We start from the raw sequence: 10229 nt of genomic DNA, 5'->3' as shown, positions 1-10229 counted from the left end.
GAGAGCGATTTATCTCCATGTAGTGGGACTGCTCCTCGAGCCAGAAACTTTAATTCACAAACCCCCGGTCTTAACTATCGGCGAAGTCTTAACCACGACAGGCTTAAGATTCGGCGAAAGCCATCGAGGACGTGTCAGAGCGGAGAAGACCACTGACGTTTCTCCAGGACTATGAGGGGAAGATAGGAATTCTAGAAACTGCTGAAAACTGTGCAATTACTTTGGGTCTTAAATATACTTTTTTTTTTTTTTTTTTAAATTAATCCTGCATGCAGGTCATGTACGGTAATCCAAAGTATTATTTTATACTAGTCGAGACAGGAAAGCATGATGTAGATTTTTTTTGTTTTTTTTTTGCTTGTTTACGCTCTTTTATGAATATTTTTTTTTCCTCGCAAGGAAAAAAAAAAAAAAAACTGAATTTGCATCTTGTAAATGACCCAAAACACTCAAAGTCTTAAAAAAAAAAAATTCTTGGACACCGTATATCAACCAAGCAGCTGGAACATAGGACTGAAAAATTAAAATACAAAAAAAACAAAAACTTTTTAATCAAAGGACTTCCAACATGAAAAAAAAAATAATAAAAAAAGGGACAGATTGTAACGAACTTCCCCGTTCTATATTTTGTTATTTATATTAAAAAAAAACAAGAAAAAAAAACCAGGAGATCTGAGCCAGATAAAGGATATGGTTTAACCCTTCGAGTGGCAGAGGGGATGGGGTGTCGGTCACCCAGAACACCCTTCTGGCACCCCAAGAGTTAAAGCATCCGCTTGTATATATTGTAGAATTTAGTTCGTTTTAATGTTTTTTTTTATTATTATTATTTTTCTTTTTTTTTTTTTAAGCCTATATTTTGCTTGGTGATTTAAAAATGAAAAAGAAAAAAAAAAAAAAAGTCTTAAGGAAAGTTTGTATGTCACCGCATGCAAATAATATTTAAATGAATATGTTATTTAACGTCGACGAGCCTAATGCACTATATAAAGGAATCAACTGGATCCATCTTACCGTCGTTTTATAGAGATTTTAAGAAATTATCTATGCCGTTTCAAAAAAATGTTGGGTAATAAACGTACATTCTAACATGCCCCCCCATGGGGGGGTAATATAGTAATATATAAATGAATTATTAGGCTGCTCTGTATTCTATGCACTGTCTTATTTATGAATTTACCCTCGGGAAACAAATGTTATTTAAATTCAAATGCTTATGCACAATATTTCTGAAAAAAAAAATAAAAAAAAACGATTAAAAACAATGCTTCACGTGAAGTAAACCACGGATATTTACAGATACAATGTATTGACGTAGAAGTCGTTCCAATAATCGATCCCCCCCCCCAATGTTCTGCGGGATATTTGAGCCATGGAAAAGTGTGTTAGGAGTTTCAATGCCTTTTAAAAAAAAAAAAAAAATGTTTCAAGATCCATGTCGCCGAGTACAATTTTTTTGTATAAAATGCTCTTAATTACAGTATTATAAAAGAAAACGAAAGAAAAGCCATTTGATTCCCCTCCCCCACTCGGATTTTTAATGAAACGTTTTTTTGTGTTGGACATTTTTCTCCCTAAAATAAACCTGTTTCAACATATTGACTTTTTTTTTTTTTTGCATTTAATGATTTTTTTTTTAAAATAAATTCTGTTTTGTATTTTGTGATGTGCTTTTTGAGTGAAGAGAGTGCTGGGAAGTCTGTCCGAGTGAGTTTTTTTTTAATTTTTTCAATTCTTAGCTGAAATTTATTTCAATGAAAATAATTTCAATCAAACTTTCTATTTTATTTTTTTTATTTTTTTTTTTACAGAAATACAGTTCTTATTGTTTGGACAAATAATTTCAAATGAAACAAAAAGTTTTAACAAAAATGCTGTAAGTTTTTAACAAAATGCTTGCTTGCGATAGCCAACAAAAAATGCGTCATTTCTGTAATTAAGATAAATATATGTGAGCCCCGTTACCGTATATATTCTATTAGCTGCAGTTTATAGATTGATAGATATTGATAAATATATATACGGTGTTTTTGGATTTTTAAATTTATTTTAAAATAAATAGGAATATATTTATTTTAAAAATTATTTTAAAATAAATAGGAATAAATTTCCAGTAAAAAAGTAATTTAATTTAATTTTTTTATAATTCTTTAAATTAAATATTAAATCTAGGAAGGATCTCGTACAACTAAACCCCCGGCTTGTGAATAAGAAGCGTGGAACTTTTTGACTATTAACAAGAAAAAAAAATGTCCTCTTGAACTTCCCGAAAGGTTCGTTTTAATAAATGAATCGCTTCTTGTGAACCCCGGCTCCATTCTCCTGGAAAGTTTTTTTTTGTGTGTTTTGGACGTTATTGCGGTGTTTCGTGCTCAGCGGTGAAGTTTTTTGTTGTTGTTAAAGATGGTGTTTCATTCAACCAGAATAATAGAACCGAACAAAAAAAATATATGATTTATTTTAGACATAGAAAAATTAAAAAACAAAATCATAAAATCAATCCTTTAAATCACTTTGCGTAGTAAAATAAATCACTATTAATGTCATCCTTTAATGTTTCTCAAAACGTCTTTTTTAAATATATTTTAAGCCAAATTTTAAAATTTTCCTGTTAATATTAAAAAGAAGGTAAATTACATTATTCTGGCTAACTCCGTTTCTATTTGTTTTTGGAGGTTTTGAGCAGTAATCAGAGTCCAGTGAATTTTGGATTCTTCGTTAAATTTCATGTTTTTCAACTAATCTTGTTTTGTAGTTAATGCAGTAAATTTGTAGCTGGGAAGTAGGATTGAAAATTCGTGAAGAAATAGTTTTTTCTTTTGGAAATTTGGCTGGGAAAAAAGGTTAAACATTTGGATTGTATTTTCCTGAATTCTGGTTTTAAATAACTTTTACTTTTTCCTCCCCAAATCTGTCTGCTTTATTCTCCCATGCGAACGTTTCTACTAAAGGAAGCCCGGTGTGTTTTTGATTAAAATAAAACCAAAAAACCTAATTTATTTTACAGAAATGGATCAATCTACAGGTGTGCGAGAAATAAAAATCATTTATAGATTTTTCTGGAGTTTAGAAGGATCCAGAAGCGAATAATTCTTTCGTGATGAGATGGAAAACAGGGGGTTAAAAATGCAAATTATCCAATTTTTAGATTTCATTTAAGTTTTTTGGTAAATTCAAATCCTTACATCGTGATATTTTATTTTCTTTAAATAGTTTTTTTATTTCTAGACGTAGATTTTGTTACTTTAAGGAATAAAGCCGGAGGATTCTTTAAAGTTCTGTTTTTGATGGACCGCGTTCTTCGTATAAATAATATGTATTTGTTCCATAAATATAGAAAACGCGCGGCCGCTGACAAAATGTTCGTTCGTCTCAGAATTCCGTTTTTCCAGATGATTTATGGATCAATTAGGGAAAAGTTTTGAGCACCAAACGCTATGTCGGAAGGGGGGGGGGCGGTTTGAAAATGTACAAAATGTTGGTAACGTCCCTTACTGTAGAAGATAATTAAATGAAGGAAAAACCATTTAATAAACAGTTTGCATGAAACAAAAAATGCTACTTATATTGTTGGGAATTTTACGTTTCAGACACATTTCCTGCAGTTTGGAGGTGAGACGTTGGAGGCTCCGTATCGTCTCTCGTTGTGTGAGGTCGCTTGGTAAGTTAGGGTCACAGCGATTAAAACATAGAAACCCAGCATCCGCCGGCGGCTCGGCCCCATCCGGCCCCCGTCTACTCTGCCCGTTTCTGTAACGACTCAAACCTTAATCAGTCGTTGGTCTCGTCTTAGATTCAGGAGCCGTATGTCTATCCCATGCATGTTTAATCCCCTCACTGTATTACCCTCTACCACCTCTGCTGGGAGGCTGTTCCTCTTATCTACCACCCTCTCAGTAAAGTAAAACTCCCTTCCGTTCCATCTCAGTCTCTGACTCTCTAGTGTTGGATTCCGGTCTCTTGTTGTAACTTCTCTCCTCCTTTGTAATAAATTCCCTCCTGTACTTTTATCCTTTTATGTATTTAAATGTCTCTCCCATCCCCCGTCTCTCTTCTCTCCACCGAGCCGGACATGTTGAGATCCCTCGGTCTTGATAATCCCGCAGCCCGGTATAATAACAGGCGTTCTAATTAACGGCCCCCGGGAGAAAGCTTTGGCGTTACAGATTTAGGGTAATATACGTGACCCCCCGGGTGTTTCTGAAGCGCTGACGCGGGGGCGACGATTGGTGCTGAGGACAGCGGCGTGGTACGGGGGGGTCACGAGACTCTCGAGATACCGACCGCTTCTCACTTTACAAAGTCCAATAAAAAGAAATGTGTGATTTTTTTTGGTTGTAATTATTAAAATATTTAAATTATGTAAAAAAAAGTTTGGAATTTTTTGGAATTGTTTTTGATTTTGGAATATTTTCTGCCCCTTTGCTTGCAAATTCAAATCCCAGATTCGGCAGGAAAAGTTTTAAAACGCTCTGCGGAACCAGAGAAAAAAATACAAACCCCCCCCCCCCCCAAACCCCCGTATACATCTTTTAATGATTTATTTTTATTATTTTTTATTTTTAAATTAATTGAAATGAAACCCAGATAAAATAGAACATTATGGGGAGAATGGTAGGGTTTGTGTGTTGAGAGCGGTGGGGGGGGGTAACTCACAGGCAGAATGTACGGATCCGGTTTTTATGTCATTTGACTCCCGTAAAATAATAAAAAATTAACAATCAATATTTTTTTCTAATTCTTTTTTTATTTCTGTTGCTTCTGCTTCATAAAGTAAGATAATTTAGAGCGGTGATACACTGCGGCGCATCGATTCGCGGGAGCAATTAGCTCTTCTCTCGTCTCCTCGATGTTACTGCTGTTTTACCGTTTAATCCAGGGACGGTCCCTGCTTTTTACCCCCCCCCCGTCCTGCCCCCCCCCCGGGGGTAACAAGTCCAGCATTTATCCCTGATTTCTCGTAGGCTTTACATTTTGTAAATGAGGCCAATGTTCTGATTCCCTTCTCTGGATATATGAGCTGTGCGGGGAATGTCCGTATAACGTGGATAAGTCTTTTTAATGATTTTTTTAATGATTTTTTATATATATTTCAGGTGTGGGGGGCGGGGGAGCGGAGTATCAGGCAGAGTTGGATTTCATTAAGGTCAGACTTTTAGGGACAGCCTGGCAAGGGTTCCCGTTTTTTCCTGTAACTCCGCTCCTTGGCATCCGGCCTTTTACCCCAGGGGGCAGCTGAGTGACGGCTGAAGATCGGGCGAGCTGGTATGTTTCATGTTGGGTAACCGGTTATTGTTACCGATTTATCATTCCGAGGACCTGGGCCGGGGGCTGGGTGACCACTTCTGCCTCGGAGACCCCCGGCATGCCCATGTCCCTTTTCAGAGAGACCGATGAGTCCTGCATTTACTGTCTTTGTAAAGTGTGACATCGGGATTACTTTCCTCCTTCGCGTCTATTCCAATTTTCCTCCGTTTTGGTGATAATTTAGAGTTTTCTCTTATTATGCTGATTTTCTCGTTAATTATCTGTGTTGTACACCGCTATAGAATATGCTGGTGATATACCCGTGACGGTAATGATAATGAGATGATATCCGCAGTAAGCTGATTATGTGAAAAACCTAGATCTAAAAATTCTATTATCACTTTTTTCTCCCCGCCGTCACATTGTCAGCTCTCCTGCTACTCACCGAGTTAAAAGGCAGAGGCTGTGCGCTTGTTTATGTTGATTTTTAACCCTGTCAGTTCCCGGAGAGCACACAGCGCATGGTCGGACCTGGTTAGCCGAGATGCTCAGGGGGTTACTGCCCTCTCCTGACCCAGATCTCTGCCACAAGGAGGAGGCTACCGATATATTTTTAGGATGAAATTCATGAAAGAGTTAAAATATCGGTGGCGCAAATAAGAGAAAAGTTCACAATTCGATCATTTGGAGTTTGTGTTGAAATTTGCCCAACCGGAGACCCTCTGAGGAAATCCCTTCTGGTTTTGAAAGGGTTAAGATTTCCCCCAAATTGCCTTCCTCCCAGCAGCCGAAGGGTTAACGTGTTGTTTAATTCCATACGGTTTTGCCGTTTATCCAGGGGCTTATTAGACTGTAAGCTCTTCTGATTCGGGCGTCAGTTCCAGCGTTTAACCCCCGATAGTAACGCGTTCGCAGGCAGCCGCATTGCTCATCCCTCTGCCGGCCTTAAATAATCACCAACGCCGGCCGCCGGGAAACGGAATTATTCCTTCTACGTTCCATTTCATTTATATGGCGCCAGCAGCTTCCGTGGCGCAGTTACTACCGAGGGAGACAGAAAACGAACAATTACGTTAAATACGCGCAATAAGACAGACGGGGAAGGGAGGCCCTGATCTGAGGAGCTTGCAATCTATGACAAGGTTTTATTTTTACGGGTTTGTTTTAACATTTATAACATTTCGATCTTTTAAGTCTCCTTATAGCGGATTTGTTGTAAATGGTGGAATATAAAAATATATATCGTGATAATCCATCATCTGGGAAGATACGAACGTTTGCGTTTAAAGCCTCCGGAGCCGCCATTTCCTCGCTGGATTCCGCTCCCCCCTCGTGTGAAAGCTGGGAAATTCACCGATCTGCGTCTTTATAATTCTTTAAAAAATAGATAATAGATAAATCCTCTGAGCAACACAAGAAGGTTTGGCATTTAAATCGATTTCTATAAATTAACATAAATAAAGTATATAAAAAAAAGGAAATGGTTAAAAATAAACCTTTTCTGAGGCACCGGACGCGCCGGCAGGTATCGCACGCGCCGGTATGGTGTAGGACGGGATCGTTCTGCTACAACTCCCACTGTGCTCAGCCGTAAGCCGGGGGCCCGGGGAGGGCCGGGGATCTCGGATACGGCCCATTGTTTTGCTAATTGCCGATTACAGAGGAGAAAACACCGGAGTCATTCCCCTTGGCGCGCGCTCACTTGGCACCATGATCTAGAACTACCCTTGGCAGGTCCACGCTGGCGCAGTACGGCATGCGGAGGTGTGCGATTCCGGGCTTTCGGGGGTTAACGGAATCCAGAATATGCCAGTAACTCATTTAACCCCTTCATATAAGGAAGTAAATTCACAACGAGAATTCAGGATGAGGATTTCGCTGCCGGAGGGGAGACGTTTTACCCAAATACTGCGAGTCTCCAGGCGATCCCTGTGAAGTGTCACCCGCTTTGTTATTTGGGTCCCGAGCCCGCTGGACACCCCAGTTTGGGTTATTACTTCATGAGGGTCTGCGGTTTCCTGTGATGTCACAAGGTGTGTGATGTCACTTATTGGTTAATTACGTCTCTAAAACCATGTCTGGAGCCTTACTGCCGGGTTTCCATTAAAACGTCTCGCTGGAAATACCCCGTCCCTGCGGGGGGATTTGTTTCCACGTACGGGGTATACACCCCACAGCCTGCAGGGGGCAGCACTTTACGTGCACCGGCCAGTAACAAGGATGTGTGTTCGGGGATGATGCGGTCGCCCGGGGTTACGGAGCTCAGGAATGTATTTATAACATGGTGAATACCCGTGCTGGGTGCCCCTCCTTACCCTCATTTGCACCCAGATCCTTCTTTCCTGCCCTGATGCCCCTTTTTCCTCCCCTGATGCCCCTCATTTGTAGGATCTCAGAATGCTTGCGGGCTATAAATGAGCCACAGGGTTCACTAACTGCCACACACGTACACACACGTACACGCACACACTAACTGCCACACACACACACGCACACACTAACTGCCACACACACACGCACACACTAACTGCCACACACGTACACGCACACACTAACTGCCACACACGTACACGCACACACATCCCAGCCCCAGAGTATCTCTGCTCCGGTGCCTGCCGGCTGCTGGTCGGGGGATCCTGACATTATAACTCTCAGCCATGCAGAAGATTGGCCCCCACCTGACCCAGTACAATAGGGGGCCTATTCCTCCTGTGCAGAGCAGGCTACTACAGCAAGCAGCGGCCACGTGGGGCAAATGCCTCATAAACCCGCCCCTGGATGTGGGGACTCGCACCATCAGAAGAGGCCTGCTAGTGTTTGTTTGAATTGGATGTATAAGATAGGGTAATAGTCGTTCCCTCAGCCCTTTCTCTTACTCCACCCCACCCCCCCATTGGATTTGTCCTGGCCCTCTCACCTCCCCTGTGTGTCTTATTCCTCCCCTGCCTCCCTCTCTCCCCCCTGATGCCCCTCTTTTCTAGGAGGTCAGAATGTTTGCTGGGTATGAGGGGATCGCAGGGTTCTACAGCCCTAAAAGCCCCGATAATGTGTATAGAAACAGCAGGGAACGGCTTTATAAATTAAACGGGGTAAATAAACCCCATTATTCTTCTTCTAAATGCCCCCTTCAGTTTCACAATAGCCCCACCCCAGACACGCCTCTAAACACACCCCCGGGAATTAAATTGCCCCTCTTTGGCCGCTTGCGGTGTTGGGGGGTAAGGCTGAGTGTGCGTGGACAGAGTGAGCCTTCCCGGTGATGTGAATCGCTGAGTGTGCGTGGAAGGAGTGAGCGTTCCCGGTGATGTGAATCGCTGAGTGTGCGTGGAAGGAGTGAGCGTTCCCGGTGATGTGAATCGCTGAGTGTGCGTGGAAGGAGTGAGCGTTCCCGGTGATGTGAATCGCGTTGTCACCTCCTCTGTCCCCTAGATATAGTTATAATAATAATCGGGGGAGGGGTAATGTTCCGGTGCCTCGTTGCTCCTTTTGTTCCCGTATTATATTACAGTTAATGGATATTTCTTTATATCTCACGTACTATACCCAGAGGTCACAGAAGTCTCCTAAAACTGAAATAAAGTGATTTCTGTGATAGGGCAAATGTTTAACCATTTTGTTGCTGGAGTTACTTATCCTGTTAAACCTATGGATGTGAAATATTGGGGGGGGGGGAATCCCCCCCAGATCATAAATAAATCTTAAATAAATAAATAAATATATCTGTTAACAAATAATATAATAATTTAATGCAATTTAACACTATGGCTTTTTATATTAATAAACAACTCTGTAATTAAATGTGTGATTGTCTACCGTTATTATACATCCTAGCGTAATATGCGTCACGGTTCGGTCTCCGTTGGCTTCTCTCTCCCGACCACTTCTTCTGGGAGGCTGTTCTGCTTATCTACCACCCTCTCTGTAACGTAAAAGTGGTTTGTGGTGCTTTTAATGTCTCTTTTTAAAGGGATGAGGGTATTTTAAGAAAGTCTCGCCCCCCCCCCCCGGGCTCCCGCACCCTGACCGAGGCTACTGGCAGCCTTCGAGCCACGTCTGGGTGTTTTTCACATTTGGGGCTGCAGAGGGCGCTGTGGGGAGTCCTTGGCCGCACGCTGCATGCTGTTCAGCTCGGTGGGATCGGAGAGCGTCTGCCGCTGATTGCTGAGATATTAATATCTGTCTCCATATCAGCCGAGTCAGACCGCGGACCCCCTGGTCGAGAGCGTCGTGCGTGTGGGGTCTGCGCCATTCCCTGATATGAACGGAAAAGTTATGGATATTTCTGATGGTTTATACAACAGATTAAAGCAGATTCCTCTTATTATTGTTGTTATAAGGGGCTGCCGGTAACGGGGACAAGTCTGGAGATATTTTATCCAAATGAAGTAGTAATAATAATAATAATAATTAATATTATAATAATAATTACTGAGTTATAGACAAATGCCCCTCTCTCCTCCCCTGATGCCCCTCTCTCCTCCCCCCGATGCCCCTCTTTTCTAGGAGGTCAGAATGTTTGCTGGGTATGAAGGGATCGCAGGGTTCTACAGCCCTAAAAGCCCTGATAATGTGTATAGAAACGGCAGGAAAAGGGTTAAATAAAACCCGTTCTTCTTCTTCTTCTAATTCTGTGGCATAAAGTCACATGAAGAGTCTGGGTAAAGCCCCCCGATCTCTAATCAGCGTGCTCCAGGCTGAATTTAGGCAGAGGCTCCTCGATCGCCCCACCGTTGTCTTCTTTGCACCGTTTACCCGAATTACTCGATTCCCCCCTCTGTATGTGCAGCAGGGGCAGCAGGGGCAGCAGCGGTGGTGTCTCTATGGAGTTAAGGAGTCGTACAGCACACAGTTGCTTAATGTATCCACCTGCAGTTTGTTGGCGGGGGGGGGGGGGATGTGTACTAAAAATAATCAATATATAGAGGTTTACGAAGCTCTCCCGGATCCATCCATCTTCCTGGAGACCTTAAAAATGTCAATAT

General features: G+C 41.6%; 1 protein-coding gene across 1 annotated transcript in view; it reads left to right on the top strand.

The window, feature by feature from the left end:
- The window catches only part of MAFA (MAF bZIP transcription factor A), a 1867-nt gene extending 1457 nt beyond the window's left edge, over window positions 1-410 (top strand). The window contains exon 1 of the mRNA XM_053466032.1: window positions 1-410. This exon is cut by the window's left edge and continues 1457 nt beyond it. The gene's annotated coding sequence lies outside the window, so the exon portion shown is untranslated.
- The last annotated feature ends 9819 nt before the right edge of the window (window positions 411-10229 follow it).

The sequence above is a fragment of the Spea bombifrons genome, chromosome 5, assembly GCF_027358695.1.
Source record: "Spea bombifrons isolate aSpeBom1 chromosome 5, aSpeBom1.2.pri, whole genome shotgun sequence".
In the NCBI taxonomy this organism is placed as follows: Eukaryota; Metazoa; Chordata; class Amphibia; order Anura; family Pelobatidae; genus Spea; species Spea bombifrons.
The sequence above is the reverse complement of the archived record's forward strand: the minus strand, read 5'-3'. Positions and strand labels throughout refer to the sequence as shown.